Here is a 26,835-nt window from a genome sequence, read left to right as displayed (position 1 = left end):
GCAACTCTGCTCTGCTGCTATTGTCTCAAGAGCTAATTTCTCCATGTTGTCTGTCATGGGCTCCTCGGGAAATGTGCGTGGTGCTAACCGTCGTCCTCCACCACAACTCTGCTCTCCTGCTCTCATGAATCCACCTCGCAGGTCCTCTCATCATTCTCTATAAATATCTATTCTCGTGGCATCCATCATCAGCCACCGCTTCTGCTACCACTCTGCTCTCCTGCAGACGCCATACCACGGCAAACATGGAGCCCGCTCAGATCACCACAGCAGTTATGAGCACTGTAAACACCTCACGCATTATCCTGCAGTATGTGCAGAACCAAAACCTGCAAAAGCAGGCGAGCAGGCAACGGCAGCGCAGTGACAAGAGTGATGAGGACATGGACACAGACTTCTCTCAAAGCACAGGCCCCGGCAATTTGGCCATCCTGGTTGCAATGGGGCAGGCTCATGCCATGGAATGCCGATTCTGGGCCCGGGAAACAAGCACAGACTGGTGGGACCGCATAGTGTTGCGGGTCTGGGATGATTCCCAGTGGCTGAGAAACTTTCGCATGCGTAAGGGCACCTTCATGGAACTTTGTGACTTGCTTTCCCCTGCCCTGAAGCACAAGAATACCAAGATGAGAGCAGCCCTCACATTTCACAAGCGAGTGGTGATAGCCCTCTGGAAGCTTGCAACACTGGACAGCTACCGGTCAGTCGGGAATCAGTTTGGAGTGGGCAAATCTACTGTGGGGGCTGCTGTGATGCAAGTAGGCAATGCAATCACTGAGCTGCTATCAAGGGTAGTGACTCTGGGAAATGTACAGGTCATAGTGGATGGCTTTGCTGCAATGGGATTCCCTAACTGTGGTGGGGTGATAGACAGAACACATATCCCTATCTTGGGACCGGACCACCTTGGCAGCCAGTACCTAAAGTGCAAGGGGTACTTTTCAATGGTGCTGCAAGCACTGGTGGATCACAAGGGATATTTCACCAACATCAACGTGGGATGGCCAGGAAAGGTACATGACGCTCACATCTTCAGGAACTCTGGTCTGTTTGAACAGCTGCAGGAAGTTACTTACTTCCCAGACCAGAAAATAACTGTTGGGGATGTTGAAATGCCTATAGTTATCCTTGCGGACCCAGCCTACCCCTTAATGCCATGGCTCATGAAGCCATACACAGGCAGCCTGGACAGTAGTAAGGAGCTGTTCAACTACAGGCTGAGCACGTGCAGAATGGTGGTAGAATGTGCATTTGGACATTTAAAAGCACGCTGGTGCAGTTTACTGACTCGGTTAGGCCTCAGAGAAACCAATATTCCCATTGTTATTGCTGCTTGCTGTGTTCTCCACAATATCTGTGAGAGTAAGGGGGAAGACGTTTATGGTGGGGTGGGAGGTTGTGGCAAATCACCTGGCCACTGATTATGCTCAGCCATACACCAGGGCTATTAGAAGAGCACAGCTGGGCTCGCTGCGCATCAGAGAAGCTTTGAAAACCAGTTTCATGACTGGCCAGGCTATGGTGTGACAGTTCTGTTTGTTTCTCCTTGATGAAAACCCACCCCTTTGGTTCACTCTACTTCCCTGTAAGTCAATGACCCTCTCCCCTTCAATCACCGCTTGCAGAGGCAATAAAGTCATTGTTGTTTCAAAATCATGCATTCTTTATTAATTCATCACACACTTGGATAACTGCCAAGGTAGCCTGGGAGGGGTGGGGCAGGAGGGCAGCACTGCATGGGGTGTGGGAGGAGGGATGGACAAGGCTACACTGCACTTCAAAACTTATTGAATGCCAGCCTTCTGTTGCTTGGGCAGTCCTCTGGGGTGAAGTGGTTGGGTGCCCAGAGCTGCCGCCCCGCGTTCTTGGGCATCTGGGTGAGGAGGATACGGAACTTGGGGAGGAGGGCGGGTGGTTACACAAGGGCTACAGCGGTGGTCTGTGCTCCTGCTGCCTTTCCTGCAGCTCCACCAGATGCCGGAGCATATCAGTTTGATTCCCCCAGTAGCCTCAGCATTGCATCCTGCCTCTTCTCATCATGCTGCTGCCACCTCTCCTCTTGCTACCTCTCATCTTGCTCGTCCCTCCTGTCCTCGCGTTCATTTTCTGCTTTCCTAGACTCTGCCCTTGTTTGCCTCCATGCATTTTGCTGAGCTCTTTCAGTGCAGGAGGACTGCATGAGCTCAGAGAACATTTCATCACGAGTGCGTTTTTTTCCCCACCTTATCTGCACTAGCCTCTGGGATGGAGATGATAGGGGGAGCGTTGAAACATTTGCAGCTGCAGGAGGAAATAAAAGGGAGAGTAGTATTTAAAAAGACACATTTTAGAGAACAATGGGTAGATTCTTTCATGGTGAACCAAGCTGTTAACATTACATAGCACATGTGCTTTCGGTACAAGGTCGCATTTTTGCCTCTTATATTGAGGGCTTGCTGGTTTGGTGTGAGAGATCACACACGCAGGGCCGGGCAACAGAATTCGGCTTACAGGCAGCCATGGTAAGCCACAGTATTTTGGCTTCTTCAACCTTAATAACATGTGTGAATGTTTTCAAACAGCAGTGCCCTCCTTTCCCATACCAAGCACCCGTTGGGTTGGCCATTTAAAAGGAGGGGCTGTGGTTTTTGGGTTAACGTGCAGCACAAACCCACCTAAGCCCCCTCCCCCCAGTTCTCTGGGATGATCGCTTCACCCCTCCTCCCACTGCATGACTAGTATCAGGGAAGATCCCTACCAGCCAGACGCGAACAGCTCAGCGTGAACCCACCACCACCACCACGTGACTAAAAGTGGGGATGATTTCTTTTCAGCCACAGGCAAACAGCCCAGCAGGAACAGCCACCTCTGAATGTCCCCTTAATAATGTCCCTGGAGGATTTCTGATCCATCCCTAGACACGTTAACAGACTTTTCCAGTAGCTGTACTGGCCGCGAATGCATCCCACGTCTTCAGGGCAAATTAATCATTAAACACACTTGCTTTTAAACCATGTATTATATTTACAAAAGGTACACTCACCAGAGGTGCCTTCTCCGACTTCATGGTCCGGGAGTCCGCCTTGGGAGGGTATTAGCTCCAGGGTGATAAACAGTTCCTGGCTGTCAGGGAGAACAGTTTCTCCACTTGCCTGTTGTGCACTAGCCTCCTTCTCCTCCTCCTCTTCCTTGTCCCCAAAATCCTCATCCCTGTTGCATGAGACTCCCCCCTTACAGGTGTCCATGGACAGGGGTGGGGTAGTGGTAGGGGCCCCCCCTAGAATTGTATGCAGCTCATAGAAGCGGCATGTCTGGGGCTCTGACCCAGAGTGGCCATTTGCCTCTTTGGTAGGCTTGCCTGAGCTCCTTAATTTTCATGCAGGACTGCTGCGGGTCCCTATTATAGCCTCTGTCCATCATGCCCTTGGAAATTTTTTTTCCAAATATATTGGCATTTCAACTTTTGGAATGGAGTTCTGATAGCACGGATTCGTCTCCCCATACAGCAATCAGATCCAGTTTGGTCCATGCTGGAGCTCTTTTGCGATTCTGGGACTGCATGGTCACCTGTGCTGATGAGCTCACCATGCTGGCCAAACGAAATGAAATTCAAAAATTCCTGGTCCTTTTCCTATGTACCTGGCTAGTGCATCGGAGTTGAAAGTGCTGTCCAGAGCAGTCACAATGGAGCATTCTGGGATGGCTCCCGGAGGCCAATACCATCGAATTGCATCCACACTACCCCAAATTTGACCCGGCGAGGTCTATTTCAGTGCTAATCCCCTCGTCAGGGAGGAGTACAGAAGTTGATTTTAGTGCCCTTTAAGTCAACAAAAATGGCTTTGTCATGTGGATGGGAGCAGGGTTAAATTGATCTAACTCTGCTAAATTGATCTAACTCGACCTAAACTCGTAGTGTAGACCAGGGGCTGAGTCAAAAGAAGCATATGTAAATGAACATAGCCTGACACACTTCTGCATATAAATATTTTAGTTATTATTACAAAGGCTGTTCCTCTTTGAGGGTGGAATTTACCTCTCCCCTCATCTTTGTAAGTGATCCAAACTTAGTTTTGTGCAGGGTACTGATCTCCACTCGGAATTTCAGACAGTGGTGACCAATCACCAGTCCTAACTGCACTAGGATAGACAAAGCATCTGATATGATTTGTACCAGAGCCGTTTACCCCTGCTTACTACTAGCTGGCTGTAACTGAGGCAAATACACAGTCTAAACAAGATCTGAGTGACAGGAGCAGTAAAAATGGAATTCATCCCCCCTCTAAGCTGTTACGAATTTTTTTTATAGATTGGTACCCAAACAAGAATATTAATCTAAGAGTTACTAGAATTTAAATGAGAGCAATTTGGTAAAGCTGCTAGTGATGGACAAACCTCTAAATGTTTGGAGGTTCATTTAAGATAATCACTGAAGAGTTAGAATGTGTATCTGAATCTTATCCAGGCTACCCAAAATTCACTGGCCTGTAAAACTGGGCTGAAAATCTACCCAACAATAAGTCATAACACTTTTCCCTGCTTCCTTTTGCTGATCTGATCAGATAGGAAATACCATGAACAGAGTCTTTCTTGCAGTATTACAGCTCTACTGACTCAATGAAAAAGAAAATATGATAATAAAGCAAACACTATTTTCCTCCACATATTTATTTTTTTAAAGGGAAAAGAAAACAAAAGAAAAAAATTTTCCCTGTGGGTAAGTAGAATTTTACAAGACTGATTTTTCAAATACGCTTGTTCAGGAAGGGAAGGCAAGGAAAAAAGGAAGGAGGTGTTGCATTATACATCAAGAGTATATACACTTGTTCTGAGGTCCAGAAGGAGCTGAGCGGGAGACAAGTTGAAAGTCTCTGGGTGAAGATAAAGGGCGGGGAATAAGGGTACATCATGGGAGAGGTCTACTATAGACCACGAAGTCAGGAGGAGAAAATGAATGAGACATTTCTAGAACAAGTAACAGAAATATTACCAGAACTTGTTTTGGATAATGGGGGACTTTTCCAACAGATGTCTGGGTAGTTAAAGTAATATGGCAAAACACAATTTCCAGTAATTTCTCGGAATGTATTAGGGGACAACTCTTTGTTCCAGAAAGTAGAGGAAGTAACGGGGGGGGGGGGGAAGCCATTTTAGACTTGATTCTGACCAACAGGAAGGAATTGGTTGTGAATCAGAAGGTGGAAGGCAATTTGGGTGAAAGTGATCATGAAATGATAGATTTCATGATTCTAAGGAATGAAATCAGTAGAATAAGGACAATGGACTTAAAAAAAGCAGACTTTTTAACAAACTGAGAACGGTGGGTAAATGGGAAGAAAATCTCAGAGACAAAGGAGTTCAGGAGAGCTGGCAGCTTCTGAAGGAGATTAATGTTAAGGCAAAACTGCAAACTAGAAGAAAGATAGGAAGCATCGTAAGAGGCCAATATGCTCTATTAGGCTCTCTTTACCTAAAAATCAAAAAGGAATCCTAGAAAAAGTGGAAACATGGACGTATTGCTAAGGAGGAGTACAAAAGATTAGCATAAGCATGTAGGGACAAAATCAGATATACATAAGACTAAGGCACAAAATGAGTTACACCTACTATGGGACATAAAAGGCAATATTTTCTGCAAATACATTAAAAGCAAGAGAAAGATAAAGGGAAGCGTAGGTCCTCTACTTAGCAGAGAAGGAGATTTAATAACTGATGGCAGTAAGAAGGTTAAAGTGTTTACTATCTGTTTTGCTTCAGTCTTCACTAACAAGGTACTAACAAGGGGAAGCAGTGGGGGCAAAAGATCTATCTGGCTTTAAAATTAAACTCGATAAGTTTATAGAGGAGATGGTATGATGGGATAACATGGTTTTGGTAATTAAATATTCATGGTAAATAGGCCCAATGGCCTGTGATGGGATATTAGATGGGGTGGGATCTGAGTTACCCAAGAAAGAAGTTTCTGTAGTATCTGGCTGGTGAATCTTGCCCATATGCTCAGGGTTTAGCTGATCACCATATTTGGGGTCGGGAAGGAATTTTCCTCCAGGGCAGATTGGAAGAGGCCCTGGAGGTTTTTTGCCCTCCTCTGTAGCATGGGGCACGGGTCACTTGCTGGAGGATTCTCTGCTCCTTGAAGTCTTTAAACCATGATTTGAGGACTTCAATAGCTCAGACATAGGTGAGAGGTTTTTCGCAGGAGTGGGTGGGTGAAATTCTGTGGCCTGCGTTGTGCAGGAGGTCAGACTAGATAATCATAATGGTCCATTCTGACCTTAGTATCTAAGAATCTAAACAACTGAATCAAAACAAAAAAATGGAAATTCGATGAAAACTAATCATTTGTGCATCCTGTCTCTCTTTGATCTCTGCACATTGCCTCAAGCCTTTGCTCATCCATTTCCTAGGTGAAACCATCAAGAGGCAGCAAAAAAAAACCAAACAAACAAACAACCCAGTAACTGTGTCAATTACTTCAGGCTGTTAGAGTAGGGGCAGACTGCTGCCTTGGGCAACAGAACCCCCTAGAGCCAGTCCTATCTGCAACAGCACAAAAAGGCTGCAAGCAATGCATTAACATTTTAATCTCTGTGGGTGGGGGTGGGGAGTTAAAGAAACAAACAAATTTTTAGAACCTTGAGGACATTTGTCACCAAGCCAAGCAACAAAAGATTTCCTGTGATGGACTACTCTGTGTGCCAGGGGGGAAAAGGAGTTTACTGAATGGGTTTTCATTCTCACCTGAGAAATTGTTCCTGTTTTGTCCAGCCAGAAGTCAAGATAAAGAGCAAAAAGAAGAAACAAATTTCTTCACCACGCTGCCCAGACAGCAGGGAAAAGGCTTCTATCAGCCAACATCCAAAATAAACCAAGATCCGGTTTCTTCAAACTCAGTTACACAGGACAGGCATTAGAGACAAGACACCCTCCTGCCATTCTTAGATCTCCTAATTTCCTCCAGGCTACTGATTTACATCCCCCATCTGCTTAATCATGTCCCTGCTGCCAATTAGACTTGTTAACATTGCCCCAAGGAACACCTGTTGTAATTTCTGGAGCCCAAAACCTCAGGAGACAGCTGTCCTCTATAATCTCAGCAGTATCTTGAAGGGGCTTCTGGCTGCCTGAAACAGGATTTTACTGTCTTGCTAGGTAAATATATATATATATATATATATATATATATATATATATCTTGCTAGGTAGATATATTGCAGGGTTTCTTCATCACCACAGTTCTTTTTTGAAGTTTGTTCGGTAATCAGGTAAAATACTTTTGAAGTGTCTGGGGTGGTATGTATTTGGGGGTTTACATTTAGTCAATATCTACCCCACAAATGGAAACATACTGGCATCTATAGAGTAAGCAGGCTGCCTTAACATTTCATGGAAGACTCAACATCTGAACTGGGCTGATAGATGGTCACCATTCCAAAGGAGTCCTTGCACACCACTGAGGAAAATGTCCACATCCTTCTCTGTCGTTTATACAAGCATAAGAGTGTATGTGTGGATAACATAGAGTGACATAAGCAATTTGGAAAATATAGTCTTTCAGTGGAGTTATTTATACAGAATATGAGTTTAAAATTATATTTGTTTGAAAGAAAAAGAATGAATATGTCCAAACTTTGGAGAAGTTTCTCACTAAAATCTGAATTTCATGGCAGCCTGTTATGATAGGAAACAAACAGAAGTCCCTGATGTAAACGCTGACAAACTTTCACATTCAGATCTGGATCTAACCTTTGCAGTTCAGGTTTATCTCTATTTTGTCTGTAATTAAAAAGTGTTGTTAAGGTGTTAGAAAATGAGAAAAAGACAATTACACCAATTCTTTGTTTCATAAACATGACCTGCTCTGCCTGGCTGTATGCAAGTGGATGTCCCCACTAATTCCCTTCATTACTTTCTCTAGTGTCACAGTTAATAATGGCACTAGAGCAGTAGTTCTCAAACTTTTGTACTGGTGACCCCTTTCACATAGCAAGCCTCTGACTGCGACCCCCAAAATAAATTAAAAACACTTTTTTATATATTTAACACCATTATCAATGCTCAAGGCAAAGCGAGGTTTGGGGTGGAGGCTGACAGCTCATAACCCCCCAGGTAATAACCTCATGACCCCTGAGGGGTCCCAACCTCCAGTTTGAGAACCCCTGCACTAGTGCTTGAGTTGAAGAAAATTCTGGGCATGTTGAATCACAGCTATGTAGGGCTATGTCACCCTGAGAGTCAGCAAGTCCAGTCCCTTGTGCTGAGGCAGGACCAAGTAAATCTAGACTAGTAATACTCAGTTTTCAGTGGTTCAGGAGCCAAATTAGCAATCAGCATTACCCAAAAGAGCCACAGTAGTGTGAATGCATTTGATTCATTTACTATAATACTATATAGTCATATTTAAACAGTATGACATGGGAAATATTTAGTTTGTATTATTCTCACAGAAAAATGACTGACCACGTATTTTATGAACTATAATTGGTTAATAACATAGTAGAAGCATCCTAATTGATTAATAACTCAGATTGGTTAATAATAAATCACGCAGCATTTTAATATGTGCTGCAAAGAACCGCAGGAGACACATTAAAGAGCCACATGTGACTCAAGAACCACAGTCAGAGTATCACTGATCTAGACCATCCCTGAAAGCTGTCTGTCCAACTTATTCTTAACTTCCACTGTTAGGGATTCTAGACGCTTAACTACCCTTACAGATTCTTTCTATTTAATGTTTAGATTAGATTGTGTCAGATGATAGCAAATCACTCCAGATAATTAAATCCAAAGAAGACTGAGACAAATTAGAGAAGTGGTCTGAAATCAACAAGATTAATTTTGAGAAAGACAAATGCAAACTACTACACCTAGGAAGGAAAAATTATACATACAGCTACAATATCAATAATAACTGGCAAGGTGGTAGTACTGCTGAAAAGGAACTGGGGACTGTAGTAGATTGTTTAATAACTTGTTCCAGTATCTTTGCAGGTATCAAAGTTACATTGACTTGTCTATAATTCTCTGGATTGTTTTTGTTCCCCCTTTTAAGATAAGTAATATGTGTTCCCTTTTCTAGTTCTCTGGGACCTCTTCTGTACTCCATGAGTTCTCGGAAATAATTGCTAACTGTTCTGAGATTTCTTCAGCTAAGTATCCAAGGATGAATTTTATCAGGTGCTGCTGATTTGACTGCATCTAATTTATCTAAATTTTCTTTAACCAGTTCTTACCCAATTTTGGCTGACATTCCTTCCCCCTTGACATTATGTTGGCGTAATACATTCTGTTTCTAAGAGAAAATTTATGGTCAGACTTAAATTATAATAGTCCAATTTTATCACAAGTCACGTGAGGGGGAAGGACCTGGTATTTTGGCCTTGGAGAGCCTTTTGTCAATTATTTTTGAGAGATCAAGGTCTCAAAAACACTCTGTAAATTCATAGTGGTGTTATTAGGCCATATGTATGTCAAAAGATGTTGTTCTATTAATTTTCTCTTGGTGGTTTTTTGTTTTTGTTTTTTTTACTGATTATTTCTGGGTGTATAATATACCTATATGTAAATTGTATATATTATAACACACAAGTCTATATATGTTAAATATTTAACCTATACACTGCCATCTTCTGGACCACCACTTTTTGAAAATATTTGCTAAAGAACTCTTATAAACCATTATTGATTATGCACTTTGAAAATGATTTTTATTGTTTTTGCAAAATTAATTTGTTGTGCAGGCTCTTCGATTTGACAAATGGCATATACCACCTTGGGTAGGGGAGAGAGAGAAATGACATCTTATTTTCAGAGTAAGTAATCAAACAAACAGAATTTTTGCTCTTCGCATTTTTTCCATCAGAATGTTTCCATCCATAACTGTCGCCTCCAGTCATTTTGTAAAACTTCAATAAAAGGACTTATTAGCATAAGCTAATATTTTCAAACATGGGTTAGAAGTTTAAACATGGATGTAGAGAGCCTAACTATCAGTGGCCTGATTTCCAGAAGTGCCAAGCGCCTGCAGCTCCTGTTGACTTTAAATGGTGGTGTGGAGGCTCAGCATTTCTAAATATCAGGCTCAAACCTGTTTGAGTTTGGGCACCCAAAATCGGTGGCTATTTTGTAACTTGCACAAAGTCACACCAAGAAGAAAAAGCAGAGACAGAAACAGAACCCAGATCTCATAAAGCCCCAGCCCTAGCTATAAAATGTTTTCTCTTTCACAGCAATTTGAACTTACCTACACTATCCATGTATATTTCATATGACTCCATTTTGCTTCAGATACATCCATGCAATCACTGATGTCATTTTATATTGCATGTGTATCTGAGGATAGAACAATGCATGCTGCATTATAGGTGGGACACCTATAGTTAATGTTACCTGACACTTCCTGTTAAATTTAAACCATTTGGGCTGAAATTTTCCATGCCCTTGTGTCTTCCCCAGGATGATTTTAAGTTTCAGCTAAAACAGTTCTGCTGCTTCTCAGAATGAGATTAATGGAAAATGTTAATTTAGAAGCAAAAGCCAAGAGTGGGGAGCCAAGGGCAGGATCTGGGGTGGGGGGAGAGATATGGGAGGGGTTAGAAGTAGAGGGAAGGAGCTGGGGGCAGGAACTGGGGAAGGATTAGATCTAAACTGGAGGAGGACAATGACAGGAGCTGGGGAGGGGGGTATAGGAGCAGAAGGGGACAGGGAGAGGCTGGACAGGGGCAGGAGTGTGTATATATAATGACTAGAGAACAATGATTAGAGTCTCAACATTCCTTCGCTGCCTAGCAAATATCTGTGAAACCCACTGGCAAAGTGTGTGTCTATCCCCTCTAGCAACAGATCCACACAGAAGAGAGAGCCTTCTATTGCTACCAGTTTCTCTGTTTGCTTAAATGGTGGAAGACTGTGCTGTGGATCTAAAGATCCCTACCCTGCCACTGACACATGTGGGCATCAATATAATTACATAAGATAAAATTTTTCTTTCAATTTTTAAAAACATGTGAAAGTACATCCAAAACACAATCTTAAAAGAATGTTAAGGTTGAAAAGTCAAATCCTGTGGGGGGAAATAGCATGTGATCATGTAATTAAAGACTGTATCTATCTATAGTCATACAACAGACTTTTGAAGTCAGTAGGGGTTTCATGGATGTAAATGAGTAGAACATGACTCTGGAGTTGGTCCAATTAACACTTATACACAGGAGTAACTTCACTCACCCAAGTATCACAGTGAATTCTATGGAACCACTTACTGAGTAAGTATTTGCATGGCTGTGTCCTACTTATATTATGTCATGCTCTCTCTTAGTTTCTTGTTAAAAGCTCTTTTTATCTTCTGCCTTTTCACTCATTTTTGCTCACTAACTGAATGCCAAGGTAATGAAAATTGTGTTGCTTTACCACTTGGGTTCAAAATGTAAATTAAACCACCACTGACTTCACTAGCAAACTTGGCCCACAGACTCTCATAGGAGCTCCATCTATTTTCAGCAGAGTTTAACCCTCCACCTTGAAAAGCAGTGTTGTTCCAGTCTTATATGCACCAATTTCCAGGGATTTTAGCATTCTGCTTAATAGTGGTTCTTGCCTATTGTACAACAAAAGAGGCTTCTTTCGCAATATTAGTTTAACCTTCATTCCAACCAATAATAATGTACAAAGCTAACATGAGACAAATAAGTTGAATATTTGTTTTAACAGGCCTTACTTTATAGTTAAAATATTTTATTGTGAGAGTGAATCTCCCTGTAACTTGCAGTTAGCTAGTGTTTTTGTTTGGTGGTTTTTTGTTGTTGTTTTTGACACAGACATATTAAATGTAATGGCTTAGCTGCTGAATATATGTGATATAATGATCACGTGGAAAGATACAGGAAATCAGACTGGGAGTTGATGAGACTGCAAAGAACTGCAGGGAATTAATTAAACTCTTAGATACACTGTAAGCTTTTTCCCCCTTCCCTTTACAAACAACCTTGTGGAACTGGCTGGTAACTAGTAATCGGACAATTGTTAGAATTAAAGTAAGGCCAAAAGCATGATAAACTAGGTTGTTACAATAAGATGCTTAGAGTTCAAATACTACAGGCTTTCCTCTGGCAAAACTCACATTGACTTGAGTAGGAATTTTGACTAAGGACTGCAGAACTAGCCTATGCGGTACCATGTGTGTTATACCAGTACACCTACACTGGTTCTGTATTGTGTGAGATAAACTTGTGCTTGGAGAACTGTGATTTCTACAAATGGATGGAAGGTTTCAGAGACTGACTGACTGATGACACTAGTATAAAGCAGATAACCTTTATTTTTACTGTGAAATATACAGTACAGGTATCTGGGAATGCCTGTGAGAACTCTGATAAGATTTCCTCATGCTTCACTATCTCAATTCTCTTGATTGGTCTAGTTTTATCAAAAGTCTAGGTAAAAAAGCAAGATGGCCTGTCCTTGCTCTTTCATTTACCTGTGCATTACCTATTATGGTAGCAATGATAGTACGCACTTGTCAAGGTTCCTCCCCCACTCTGAACTCTAGGGTACAGATGTGGGGACCTGCATGAAAAACCTCCTAAGCTTATCTTTACCAGCTTAGGTCAAAACTTCCCCAAGGTAACAAATATTACCCCCGTTATCCTTGGAATGGCCGCTACCACCACCAAACTAATACTGGTTACTGGGGAAGAGCTGTTTGGACGCGTCCTTCCCCCCAAAATACTTCCCAAAACCTTGCACCCCACTTCCTGGACAAGGTTTGGTAAAAAGCCTCACCAATTTGCCTAGGTGACTACAGACCCAGACCCTTGGATCTTAAGAACAATGAACAATCCTCCCAACACTTGCACTCCCCCTTTCCTGGGAAATGTTGGATAAAAAGCCTCACCAATTTGCATAGGTGACCACAGACCCAAACCCTTGGATCTGAGAACAATGAAAAAGCATTCAGTGTTTTACAAGAAGACTTTTAATAAAAAATAGAAGTAAATAGAAATAAAGAAATCCCCCCTGTAAAATCAGGATGGTATATATCTTACAGGGTAATTAGATTCAAAAACATAGAGAACCCCTCTAGGCAAAACCTTAAGTTACAAAAAAGATACACAGACAGAAATAGTTATTCTATTCAGCACAATTCTTTTCTCAGCCATTTAAAGAAATCATAATCTAACACATACCTAGCTAGATTACTTACTAAAAGTTCTAAGACTCCATTCCTGTTCTGTCCCCGGCCAAGACGACTACAGACAGACACACAAACCCTTTGTTTCTCTCCCTCCTCCCAGCTTTTGAAAGTATCTTGTCTCCTCATTGGTCATTTTGGTCAGGTGCCAGCGAGGTTACCTTTAGCTTCTTAACCCTTTACAGGTGAGAGGAGCTTTCCCCTGGCCAGGAGGGATTTCAAAGGGTTTTACCCTTCCCTTTATATTTATGACAGCACTGTAAACAGAAAATATATGTTGGGTCTCATTCTGCAATCCCTGTGCAGGCAGAACTCCCATTGAAACAAATTGCCATGGGAACTTTGCCTGCCTAAGAGCTACAGGATTAAGTTCCTGATTTTCAAAAAGTGTATCTTGCTTCTGTCTGAATTAAAAGGCATCCAATATCCTTCTGAAGACCAGTGTTAAAACAATCACAGGCTGAGCTGTCTGCCTGCACTTTTTGGAATAACTGTATAGCCTTAGATGCTTGGCATTATAGAAACACAAACATCTTGTAATTAGATCTTCTCTCATTAATACTGGATGACTGTTTGTTTGCTTTTCCATGCTCCCACAGTATGCTATGAACTTGCCTTCAGAACCTGTTGAAGACAGAATCAAATGTGAGCACACCAGAGTACCATGAATTTGGTTAATCTAAAGTGAGTTTGAACTTTGAAGGAGATGGGCTCAGTTCTGTAAATGTCACTCCTTGATAATTAATTACTATTAAACAGATGTTCCAAGGAACTCAGTGCGTCTTGTGGTGTACGTAAGCCCTACGTAAGCTGAGTAAAAGTTGCAGAATTAGGCTCCCAGGTGCTGGCCATTCCTACTGAAGTCTGCTAAACTACAGTAAGCAGCAGCAGTATCGAAAGACCCACCTTTTGAGAGAGATCCTAATTTCATCAGCATTTGGATCCTGAAGATTGTTTCAGAACCATCTATTTATTGCATGCCTGCCATACTTATAAACATTTACATTCTACAATAATTATTCAAAAATTTCAGCTAATAGTGTTATTACATTATTTGCAACTGATGCTGTAGGATTATGTAGTCTGTGTTAAAAGGAGAGCCCACAAGGTCTTAAACCTTACCTAGTGTTCACTGTTGCATATTATGGAGTGTGGGAAGTACGGGGAAATTTGAAATCTATCTAAACTCTATTTAAAATCCATACTTCTCCAAATATTCACTCCCTATAATTATAGCTTTTTAAAAAGGAAATGATTGGTGGTAGTCTTTTAGTTTAAAATATGTTGTTTGTATTATCTCCCTAATGGTCATGAACCAAATTCTGTTTAATTTACTTATGCAAGTAGTCCCTTTTAAGTGAATAGGATCACTGGCATGAGTAAGGCAACCTGGATTGTGAGCACCCATATTCTGTATTATCTCCCCTTCTCTGTGCACCTAGGGCCTAATATATGCAGTTGCATAAATCCTTTTATACATAAGTGAAGTTAGGGATATTTCATTCAGACAGAGATGGTATTGCGCCCTTTTTGACCAGAGTGGTTCACCAGTATTCAGAGTCTTGTGGATTGTTTGCGCTGGAGGAGAAACTGATGATGGAGTCAGGTAATACTTTGATGTAATCCTATTTATTTACAAAGAATGTACAAAGAGGAGACGGTTTCTTTGCTCAAAGTTCCAGTACGCTTTCAGGCAGCATTCTACCCAAAAATGTTTCTCTTGTTTTTTACTCAGACCCATGTTCCCAATGCTTGTTCTGTTTGTCGTCTTGGTTTCTGCTGCTTTTCTCAGATTCTCAGGTGTTTCTGAGGTCTCCCCACCCGCCCACTCAACTTTGTCTTCACCCAGAACAATACCCAGTCTCCCTATATGGTGGTATGGGGCAGGAATGCAAGGATGATGTGATTGGTGGGGCACAGTTAACAGTTTTTTTTGTTTTTTTTGCGTGTGCGTGCGCTGTGGTGGCTTAATATAAAACACTTCCCTGGCTTGGATGTAAAACTCTTGATTGTGAGTTCACTCCTTCAGGGGTCCATTTAGGGATCCTGGGCAAAAATTGGGGATTGGTCCTGCTTTGAGCAGGGGGTTGGACTAGATGGCCTCCTGAGGTCCCTTCCAACCCTGATAGTCTATGATTCTATGATATAATGGCTATTCCTTTTAAAGCACTGTCAAGGGAAAGGCTATGGAGGACTGGATGGTCACATATTGAAAGACCTGAAGTGCTTTCTGTAAGGTAATGCATACACTAGACTGTGTCAAACTAGACTGAACTATAAAGGTCCAAACTTGAAGAGCATACTGCTCTATATTCTTTAGCCATACAAAGAATAGATACCAGTATTTACAATCTAAATCATAGAATATCAGGGTTGGAAGGGACCTCAGGAGGTCATCTAGTCCAACCCCCTGCTCAAAGCAGGACCAATCCCCAATTTTTGCCCCAGATCCCTAAATGCCCCCCTCAAGGATTGAACTCACAACCCTGGGTTTAGCAGGCCAAAGCTCAAACCCCTGAGCTATTATGCCTCCCCCCGTGATGCTGTGATGACTAGGGAGAAAACTGTCTTTCACAAAGCTCAGTAGGTTCAGTGAAACCACGCCTAGCTCACCAAATTGTAGGATTCTGCGCAGCATAAACACTTAACCCTTCTGTAAATATTAATGCTGCTTCTGTCTCTTGTGTTTATTTGATAAACTATTGGTTTTTCAATAGCCTTTCATCTGTGAAATAACTGAGAATCAGTTCTCTATTGCAGAGAACATCTACTGTAAAAGTGTAAGAGACTGATGAGAATTAATAAGAGGATATTTCTCGTCTCCTTAATATTTACAGGTTTCAGAGTAGCAGCCATGTTAGTCTGTATTCGCACAAAGAAAAGGAGTACTTGTGGCACCTTAGAGACTAACACATTTATTTGAGCATAAGTTGCATCCGATGAAGTGAGCTGTAGCTCACGAAAGATTATGCTCAAATAAATTGGTTAGTCTCTAAGGTGCCACAAGTACTCCTTTTCTTTTTAATATTTACAGGAGATCTATCCAAATCCCATAAAGCACTCAGAGATTTTCCCTTGCAATTTCTAATTTATTACATTTTGTAATATGAATTAACTTTGTTTTGTGGAGGACTGGACAGCTTGGGTGATTAGTAATGGGAAGAAGAGCCTTTCACTCATATTGCATGTCTGAATCCAGGCTTGGAGGGTATTACTCAAAGCTTTTCAGTGGCCTATGTCAACTGAACCTGGTGATGTCAGTCCAGTCCACATCATTAAAACAGTCCTCTATCATAGCTGGCTCTAGCTGTCAACTTTTGTTCAGGCTCAGCAAAGAGGTCAAGAACTGGAGGGGCACTGGGGACTGAACTATCAACTCCTCCATAGAAGTGCTTCCTCCAACTCAGGATTGGCAGAGCAGTATGGAGAAGCTTACACAACATGTAGTGACAGTGCATCTATTCTGGGCCCAGTTCTCCATTTCGTGCATGCTCCAAGCACCACTTATTGCAGTGCTTCTGCCCTGATGCCTACAAAAATTTGTCAATGGTTAGGCAATTAGCATGCTATGACCACTGCTTAACAAGCTGATTACTTGTCTCATTGTTACCTTGTGCTCCATCACCTGTTTGTTCTAACCACCTGTTCTCTCCCATTTTATACTTGGATTGCAAGCTATTCAGGATAGGAACTGTCTTTGTTATGTGTTTGCACAGGGCTAAGCATAATGAGGCCTTGATAGATGAGTGGGGCCCCTAAACACTAAAAGGATTCAGTACTATTTTTCCAAGCTGATGAACTGTTTGACAACTCAGTTTTCAAGACACATTGAAAATATTAATATACAATGTAATATACATTCTACTAATATACAATACATCTATATTTTGCGTTTATGAAGTTGGTGAATGCAGGGTCAGGCATGGATACAATAAATGAGCAAAACAAGGATTTTTTTTGTTTTGTTGCTTAGCAATACAATATGACTCCTGCAAGCCAGCAGACAGACACTGTTAAGGGAATGGAATATAAGCTACTTAAAAACAACACAGTGCACAACCTTCTGTACTATACCAAAAAGATATAATGGAGACTACTACAGAGCAGGTAATGTCAGCAGGCCAAAATAAGTCAACTCAGTCCAGCAAAATCTATCCAGAGTGTGTGAGATGCAAAGCACATATAGTACATAATATTACGAAGTGCCTAAATCTGTTCAGTCAGTCAAATGATTACATTTTTTCTTTGTCCCTCCCCTATTAGTAGAATGGCTGCATCTCTCTGGGCCAACTGGCCTGGCTTTAATTGTTGTTTTTTAACTTTGTACAGCCCCACAGCTTGGGTGCTATATATACACAAATAAAGAAAATTAAACTGGCTGAACATTCTGGCACGTCTTTCCTTGGAAAATATTGCATCATATAATGGAATGTTCAGCTAGCATTCATTGCACTGCTGAGGGGGGAGAACTTTGGGTTGATTTTTTTTTTATTTAATATAAACTTTTTTTAATTTCACTGATGCCTTTTAATGTATTTAAGGTCTCTTCTGTTCGTGTCATCCTGGAAGAACAAAGTGTTTTTCTTCAGTGTTTAAGGGGTGTACTGGCAAGATCACAAGTCAGGATCCTACAAGCATAAATCACAGTGGTGATGTCTCCTTTTCAGAGCAGAACCTGCACTGGCCTTTTTTATTATCCCATTGTAAATAGCCTGTATTCTTGCCTGACTGGGTAGAAAGTGGGTCCAGCCAGGCAAGAATAAATGCCATTTTCATGACAGTCTGTCAGCATCACAAGCACCCTGGGCTAGTCTACTGCTGCCCTGTTTATTCCAAAGGTAAGGTCAGCAACCCTTCTCGTGCCTTTGTCCAGTCCTTCCTTAAACCACTCTTCTTTCAACACTTCCAACACTTTCAAAGTCTTCCAACACTGACCTCATCACTACCAACATCTGCTTCTGCCCGTGTCTGAACTCTTGCCTAGTGTATCGTATTTTATTAATATTCATGGAGCAGACACCTTGGGTCAGATTATTCTCAGCTGCAACAGTATAAATCCAGAGTAACTCCATAGACTTCCTGTGTGACCATGGGCAATTCACTTAATCTCTCTGTGCTTCCATTTCACATTTGTTAAATGGAAAATATTATGGCCATGTCTATACTACGGGCTCTACAAGCAGCACAACTGCAGCTATTCCACTTTAGCACCCGTAGTGTAGACTCTTTGTACATCAGTGAAAGGATGTTTCCCATCTATGTAGATGATCCACTTCCCTGAGCAGCAGTAGGTAGGTTGACAGAAGAATTCTAGTCACCTCTACTCCCTGGGTTAGTTTGACTTAAATGTGTGTTAACAGGCTGTGAATTTTTCATACCCCTGAATGACCTAACTAGGTTGATCTAAAATTTTAAAGATAGATTAGGCCTCAATCTCTTTCTCACAAGGATGTGTCTGTGGATAATTACATTCGGGCCTGATTCTCATACATACTAAGAGCAGCGTAAAGGGGCTTTACATTGGATGTAAATGTAACTTACAATGTAAAAGGACCTGGGATGTCAGGTCACTAATGTTTGTGAGTTGCTTAGATACGATAGTAATAGCGGCTATATAATTACCTACAACGATAGAAGATTAGACTAGAGTAGACCTGAGTAAGGACTCTGAGATCTAAGTCATGGTAAATATCTGAACTTGCTTTTGTGTGTTGCAGTATAAATATAATGGTAGTAGTTTTCATGCCTGTTTTACTGCACTACTTATTGCATAATATTCACTAATTTACTTATCCCTAATAGTGGGAGCATAGATGGTCCTATTATGTGTGTTGACTCATTGTAACAGTATTTACACCCACACTCAACCAGAGTCCTTAGGCCTTGCAGAGAGCACTTCATGTACCCAGAGATCTAAAAACAGGGAATGGGTGGGCTGGGGTCAAGTGCCTTGTCCCCACTCACACTTGCCACATGGAAATTCCACAGAAAAGCTAATATGACTCTAAGTTATATCAATTTTCTACACACTCACCCCTAACATAGATCCCCCAAGGCAGCTGCCGGCTGGGGAAACCCTAGTATATTGGCCCCACTGGCTCCATGTTGTCAGAAAACATGGAGGGACTGGGAACACAGAACTGGCACAAATGCACACAGCCTTTGGACAGATTGGCCTGGCCTCCTCCTGATTCTCATAGCATAAGTTCTACACATGTCTAGGGGATCTGCATGATTCAGGAGCAGACTCTCCCAAAGGGAACAATATGAGGGGAAACCTCAAAGATTTCCTCTCCTGTAGCTTTCTCCTTTGGGGCAGGGTGGTGGTGACTGGGCCCAATAACACGTTAATACAGGCAGAATCCATAGTTTTACTTCCCCTCTCCCCTACCCACCCTGTGAAATACCTCAATAAATAATATTTCTTGGGCCATTATTCTCATGACTACATGTGCCTGTGATGATTATGGGTTTCAGAGTGGTAGTCTGTATCAGCAAGAAGAACGAGGAGTACTTGTGGCATCTTAGAGACTAACAGATTTATTTGAGCATAAGCTTTTGTGGGCTAAAGCCCACTTCATCAGATGCATACAGTGGAAAATACAGTAGGAAGATATAGATAGATACAGAGAACATGAAAAAATGGGGGTTGCCATACCAACTCTAACGAGATTAATCAATTAAGGTGGGCTATTATCAGCAGGAGGAAAAAAAACTTTTGTAGTGATAATCAGGATGCCCCATTTCAAACCGTTTACAAGAAGGTGTGACATTAGCATGGGGAAATAGTTTTTAGTTTGTATAATGACTCATTCACACCCAGTCTTTATTCAAGTTGTGATACAGGAAGGCCAGGGAGTAGTGGGAGAGTGCTAGAGGGGAAATATATAAGCTCAAGGCTAATTAAGGCGTGGTTCCCTGTAGACTAGGGAAAGTGGCTGCAGGTTAACTGGAGCACCTGCAGTCAATTAAGGCCCTGTTAGGAACCTAATAAAACCCCCTGTGCCAGGCAGACAGAGAAGGAAGGAGAAAGGACTAGAGCTTGGAGGCATGGTGAGTGATTTAGAAGACCTGAGAATTGAAGTAAGGGAGACCTGTCCCCCAGCATCTAAGGACTGAGGGTAACCCCACCTAAGGGGGATGAGGGTAAGAAACCCACAGGGGTTGAGAGGGGCTGGGACTTGGACTGAGGAGCAAAACCAGACCTCTTCCTTTCTCTACCACCTTCCTGGGCTAGTAGCGGGGCCCTCGGCACCCAAGAGCAGGGGAAAAGGGTAGTATCTTAGCTCCCTGCCAAGAAAAGTGCAGGACCCATCAGACTAAAATCAATCATCTTGCCACAAAGCCTAATTTAATGGTGTCCAGTTTGCAAATTAATTCCAGTTCTGCAGATTATGGCACTGAAACACTTTAAAGATGCTTTTTAAAATTTAGCATGTTTAGAAGAAATGTTACAAGTTTTAATGCATTGTGTAACTCCTTGTATAAGTAAAATATCTCTATTCATTATTTTTGTCCTGTACAACATCACTCAGAGCTCTGCCACAAGTTACATCACAAAGGCCATGGTTGATTTGTAAAAATGTATTGAAACAACTGGTATTTACAAGTGTGTGTGTATATATTTTACTCCATGATACTCACCCTTTGTTGCCTCATGCTGAGCCATGTGAGCCATGTTTCAGGTGAATGATTCAGATTAAAGATTGAACTAGTGAAATTCAAATTCAATATAAATCTCCTATTCTCTTGCCATTAACTTGCTGAGGAGCCTGAAAAACCTGACAAAGATGACAGAATAATAAAACAATTTTAATGTCACTTTATAAGAAAAGAAAACTGTCAAACATTAATACTCCCAAAATTGCTAGTCCTTTTAAAAGCAATTTTCCTTGCAAACAGAAATATACCCTTGGTATTTTTAATCAGGGCAGTAGCTAGATGTGGACATGCTTTTAGACTTAGCCTATCACAGCAACTTGTTGTCATGATACATCAGGTATACTGCATCTGACATGGGCCAATGCTTGATGCAGCATAGGAAGGCAAAACATTTCACCACCCAGCCTCCACAGTGCACCTGGCTGGTTACATAGGGGAAGATGGTTTTTTTGCTTCTACAGCAAGCAATCTTCTCGTGCCCTGATAAAGAGAATTTACACCTAATGCAACTTTTTGATCTAGATCTTGCAACAGCAAAAATTCAGAAAGCTATTTAACTTGCTAATATCCTATGAATATATTCCCTGGATTGAATATATACTGCTGAAAATAAGTACTTTCTTATCTGGCCTAAAACTAAAAGTCAGCAAACTGAATAAGTGCCTAATTCTTACTGTGCCATAGAGAAGACACATATACACCTCCCTCCCTGATTAGATTCCATCATATTGTGCATTACTTTGTAAAGTGTTCCCCTTCTTCCTCTATTTTTCTTTGAGACCTGCTTTCAACTAAAATGCTTGCATAAATCCTTCATCTGAACATCCACACAGGCATTTCAGTGCACACTTACTCATTCTGTGTACCTGTTTGCCCATTTTGTCTGCACAAATTTTGGGATCTGTGTTCAGTCTAGAGGACAATATTTAAAAATTACAGGGGGATATCCTCTTTCATCATGTGCAAGGCACCTCTGTCCCATTCCTTGGTTTTTGATTCCTCTTTTTAAAAGTCATTTTAGTCTTAGCTGTAACAGATATGGCAATTTCCTGCAAGATCCTTGAAAAACCTTATCAAATTAAGTTTAAGTATCTTTGGACTCCACAGTATTAAATGCAAAGGTTATGCATTATTGTGGCCCTGGATGATTAAAGGACTAGACTGAATAAAGTGCAGGCAAGAATGGTCTTTTGGGACAATATGTGTAAAGTGGATTTTTTGGGAAATACATAAGGGCAGTGAATGCAAATTCCCCACCCCAGGTTATACAAATGCCCAACCTTTTGAAGCTATGACCTGAGGAGTGGGCCTTTGACTGATGATCACCTGTTACATGAGGCCGAGATCAAAGGCCCAATCTGTATAAAGGAATGACTGAACTATTCATGGTTATTCTGGTTCTGAGCTGAGTGTGTTGTAACCATAGAAAACCCCCTTTGTGGGGTTTGAAGAACTGACTCCTAACCAGAGCCCTTCTTTGAGCTGGAGGGTGATCTCTGGTAAGTTCATTGGCATGTGTATAGGCCCTTTTATTGTGTGTGAATGTTTACTCCGTCATGCTTTCACCTTAAGAATAAATGCTCGCTCATAAAGAACAGTGCGGTAACTCATCATTGCTGACAACGACATAGTACGTAGCTTTCAAAGAAAACAAAATGCAGGAGCTGGCCTCTTTAGGCAGTCTGGCTTGCTGGGAATATCACAGTATATTCAGGGAACTGTGCAGCCAGGAAAAACACAGTCAAGAGAGACACAGGTCTCTAACCAAGGGAGGTGGTTGCTGAGGAGCCTAGAATGAGCACCCTTGGTCCTTTTGAGTGAGTTCTATGCCCCTCTCATGAAACTGTATTTTTCCATATTGGTGTACTTTTGCAGACAATCACTTAATCATAAATTCTTACTGGTAGCAATTACAATTTTGTCATTTGTTAATGAATAGGTTGTAGCATCTGACAGATGGCACCTCTTAAGGCTAGATTGCATCATTCAACATCTGAAGGGTGCCAACGGAATTGCTCAAAAGTGTTTCCTCCAGGCCAACCCTGTTGCTATTAGCAATGAACCCCCTTCAGTAGCAGCAGTGAAGCAACTCTGAGGGGAGACAAGCAGCAGTGACAGCTTCTCCTCCTCTTTTACCAAAAAAAAGAAAAGAGGGGGCAGGGGGCAGAGTAGTTTGAAATATCCGTGCCAAGCTGTTTAAGATCAAGTGGTACCAACAGTAAAAAGACCATTATCTCTCTCTTTTAAAAATAGATAAAGAAAAGTAATGGGTGTAGGACTTTCTGATAGCTGTATTTTATATTTAGTAGCCAACAAACCTTTGTGGCGTGAAGTTATCTTTTTGAATTGTGTTCTGATTGAGACCATGCCTGCATAGACCACAGATACTAAACTAGTTTATTCTCCTCCTCCTTGATAGCTAAATAGACCTAAAGAAAATAACGTTCCTTGTTACTATTTGCATGGATCATGTGAAAATGATTTTAAATTATGACATAAAAATTAATTCTGTCACTACTTTAATGAACAATATATTATTTTGGAACTATCAAGCTGTTTAATTTAGCAGCTCTGATAAAGAATATTCTGGATGTGGCTTCACATCTGGAAACACAGAATTGTGCTAATGATTGTTTTTAACAGAGAAGTTTGAAGACTAGACTTAATTCTTGCTGCCAAAAACTTTTAAATCCGTGAAATAACATTTGGAATAGGTCTGGAAAATTATCCCAGCTACACAAGTAATCTAACTTCCAAAAACTGGATGGTATATGATCTTTGAAATTTTCCTGGGTGTGTAGAATAGCTCAATCATCTCTTGGGAAACATCTGTTGAATAGAAATTCCCTGGAATGAGATACAATCATGGAGGAGTCACTAATTAGTTAAATATATCGGAGCCACAAATAGCAGAACTTGAGGCACTGTAAATTTCTCAGAATTTCTGCTAAACATATTGGGAATAGGCTAGTTGGTGCCACAAGCACTCCTGTTCATATTGGGAATACGGTCAGCATGAAATCACAGCTCTGTTTAAAAGTCTTTGTGCCTGTAATCCCTGTGACAAGATACAGAAGCTGTATTTGATTTGTAGCAAGCAGAGTTAATGTTTGGCTCTGATCTCTCACACAGGTGTTGTAAACTGAAGTAATGAGGCAGGATTGGGGCCTAGAGGCCCAATCAGGTACTCCGAGGAAGCCCAGGAGATTTTATGTAAACTTGGTAATCAGAGGAGAGAGGCTTTTGGAGGAGGCAAAGCATCCAGTGCCCAGATGCTAGCAGGCAGAGGTATGACTTCAGGTAGGTTTTTCTGTTTTTGAACTACCATATGTTTGAGGAACAACATTTTCTTTCAGCTTGGACACAAAAGGCTTGATAGTGATGGAAAAAAATCTCACTTTCACAAGTTAACCTTCTCTATCAATTTGCAATCCAATTTAGAACATACCAAAGAAAAAAGGATGGAGGGGAACATATATTGTACACAGAATTCCCTTCTTTTCAATACAGAGACTATAACCCCACCCCCACATTTCTCTGAATATCTGGTTGAAAAAACCTTTTCTCTTCCTTTTTGTATGGTTGCCAAAACATACAAAACCTGGCAAGATACTAAATGTTGGTCACAGAGTAACAGCCGTGTTAGTCTGTATTCGCAAAAAGAAAAGGAGTACTTGTGGCACCTTAGAGACTAACCAATTTATTAGAGCATAAGCTTTCGTGAGCTACAGCTCACTTCAAAGCTTATGCTCTAATAAATTGGTTAGTCTCTAAGGTGCCACAAGTACTCCTTTTCTTTTTGTAAATGTTGGTCAGTCTTTTAAACCGTATCCTTCCTGAGGCTATTTTCTTTTCTGGAGTTGAGCCTCTGTGCAAAGTATCACCTGTGGAGTTTTCTGTATTTTTTAAATATGAATAGTATTGCTCCTTTCGTCAAGAAACAACAAAAGCTGAAGCAATACTTATGATAGGATAACCAGTACCAAGCCAGTTTTTCTTTTGTTCAGCTGAGCTCTGTTGTGTCTAACAAACCTGATTTGTGCTCCCTGCAAATGGCATTTGAACAGAAGGAATCCATTGTACTAGATCTCATTATAGGGATACCTTTATCCATTCTGATAAACTGCTCTTATGGAAAGAAGGGTCTTTAGCCCTTTGTTTTTAAGGGCAAAAACCTAAAAATAGGGTAACCATTTTGTAACTTTTTTAAGCGAAAGGCAACAAGCCAAGTAAACAGCAGAAACCATAGGAAATGTATCTCACAACATTAAATTAATACACAAATAGTGAAAATCTATAGTTCAGTGGTTATCACACTTTTGTACTGATAACACCTTTCAATAACAAGCATCTAGTACGAAACCCACCTACCCCCCCATATATATTTTTGAAACGTATAACACCGTTACAAATGCTGGAGACAAAGCAGAGTTTGGGGTGGAGGCTGATAGTTCATGACCTCTTCTCTCCTCCCCCCCCCCAAGTAATAACCTCTTGACCCTTTCAGGTGTCCCAACCCCCACTTTGAGAACCCCTGCTATAGTTAAAGTAGAAACATTCTTCACTCTGTGTAGTAAGATTGAAACATTGTCATCTATAAGGTCATTCATGTTGAGTATATCCAAGGAAAGATTCCTTTTTCCCCTCCACTGAACATTAAAAAACAGTATTTAAAAATAAATAAATTTTTTTTGTTGTGCACAGCTGTTTCTACTTGAAATCAGCTTCTCCAGCCTCCACTCGATTAAAGACTAATAAAATAACTGGCTCTGGAAACCATTACTTGGTGCTCCAAAACTATGTCAGCTAAAATAACATGATGTATCCCAATGGGCTTGCAGATGCAGAAAACAATGAGAGGGGGAAAATGAAAAGGTAGGACCTAAATGGGGATGGGAAATGCTGAAAAGGGAAAAGGAAGGCTTTAGAATGCCACTCTCATAAGAGCTAAATATTAATAATATGCAAACTCCAGCACTCTACCCATAAATTTTTAAAGCACTTAAAATAGCATCACCACTTGGTAGATGAGCAAGCTGGGGCACAGATAAGTGAAGTGACTTGCCCCAAATTTACTTTCAGATCAGTGGCAGAACCAGAAATAGAACTCAACTTTTCTCAGTCCCAGTCTAGTGCCTTACCTGATGGGCCACACTGCCTTGCTCTTAAGGAAACCTGATGATGATCAGTTGAGAAGTAAAGTCCCGTCATGGTTATACAACTGTTAGAAGACAGGGAACACACTGTGTGTATATACATGGCCAATTCTCATTGAGAAAAGAGGTTGATAGACTGCCCTGGGAATTAGTACTACAGTGACTGCTAAATATAGTAACAATCTGGAAGAGGAATAAGTGGTGATTTGGCTGACGACATACAACTCTTATTTAAGGAAGACAAGACTAGGGAAACCAGTGTGAGGAACTCCAGAAAGACCTTTCCAAATTGCCTAATTGGGCATAGTAAACTCAAGTCAGGACTAATATAAGTAATCTATATACACATCTAAGTTAATTACTGTAACCACTGGGTGGAGGGTAGAAGTGGAAATCTGGATGCTGTTGTGGACAGTTCTATTTTACATCTTACTCACTGCAGCGGTGGTCAAACCAGACTGTCTCCTTTCATCTGATGGGACTTTAACGTCAATCACCTGCTCCATCATCCTAAATCTTCCCCAAATACAGTTAGTTGGCAACAGCAACTTATCTTCTAAAGGAGCTAGATAAACCATCCAACTGCAGTTTTTGAAACTGCTTCACTTTACTCTGAACAATCAGGTTCCTCTTCACACCACTTTCATTTCATTTTCCGTTTGAGAACTGCTATGTTTCAGGATTCAATAAACTCAATAAATGAGTCAATGTAAATTGTATAGTATGTGTAATGTACTGTGGTCCAAATTAATCCCTGGTGTAACTCTAGTGAAGTCAGTAGTTACACAAGGGATGAATCTGGTCCTGTGTGTTCAGAGCTTAAAAGGAGAGGGATAGGGTCCTATT

At 41.2% G+C, this 26,835-nt stretch overlaps 1 long non-coding RNA gene across 1 annotated transcript; it reads right to left on the bottom strand.

Moving 5' to 3' along the window:
- Window positions 1-1,672: 1,672 nt before the first annotated feature.
- LOC311521431 lies at window positions 1,673-13,399 on the bottom strand. Its single transcript, XR_014711898.1, has 3 exons — window positions 13,184-13,399; window positions 3,023-3,102; window positions 1,673-2,280 (listed from the first exon to the last, which is right to left on the bottom strand). It is a non-coding gene; the product is annotated as an uncharacterized lncRNA (long non-coding RNA).
- Between the last annotated feature and the right edge of the window lie 13,436 nt (window positions 13,400-26,835).

This window comes from Lepidochelys olivacea, assembly GCF_965140295.1.
Source record: "Lepidochelys olivacea isolate rLepOli2 genome assembly, chromosome: 6".
NCBI lineage: Eukaryota > Metazoa > Chordata > Testudines > Cheloniidae > Lepidochelys > Lepidochelys olivacea.
This window is presented reverse-complemented; position numbering and strand designations above follow the sequence as displayed.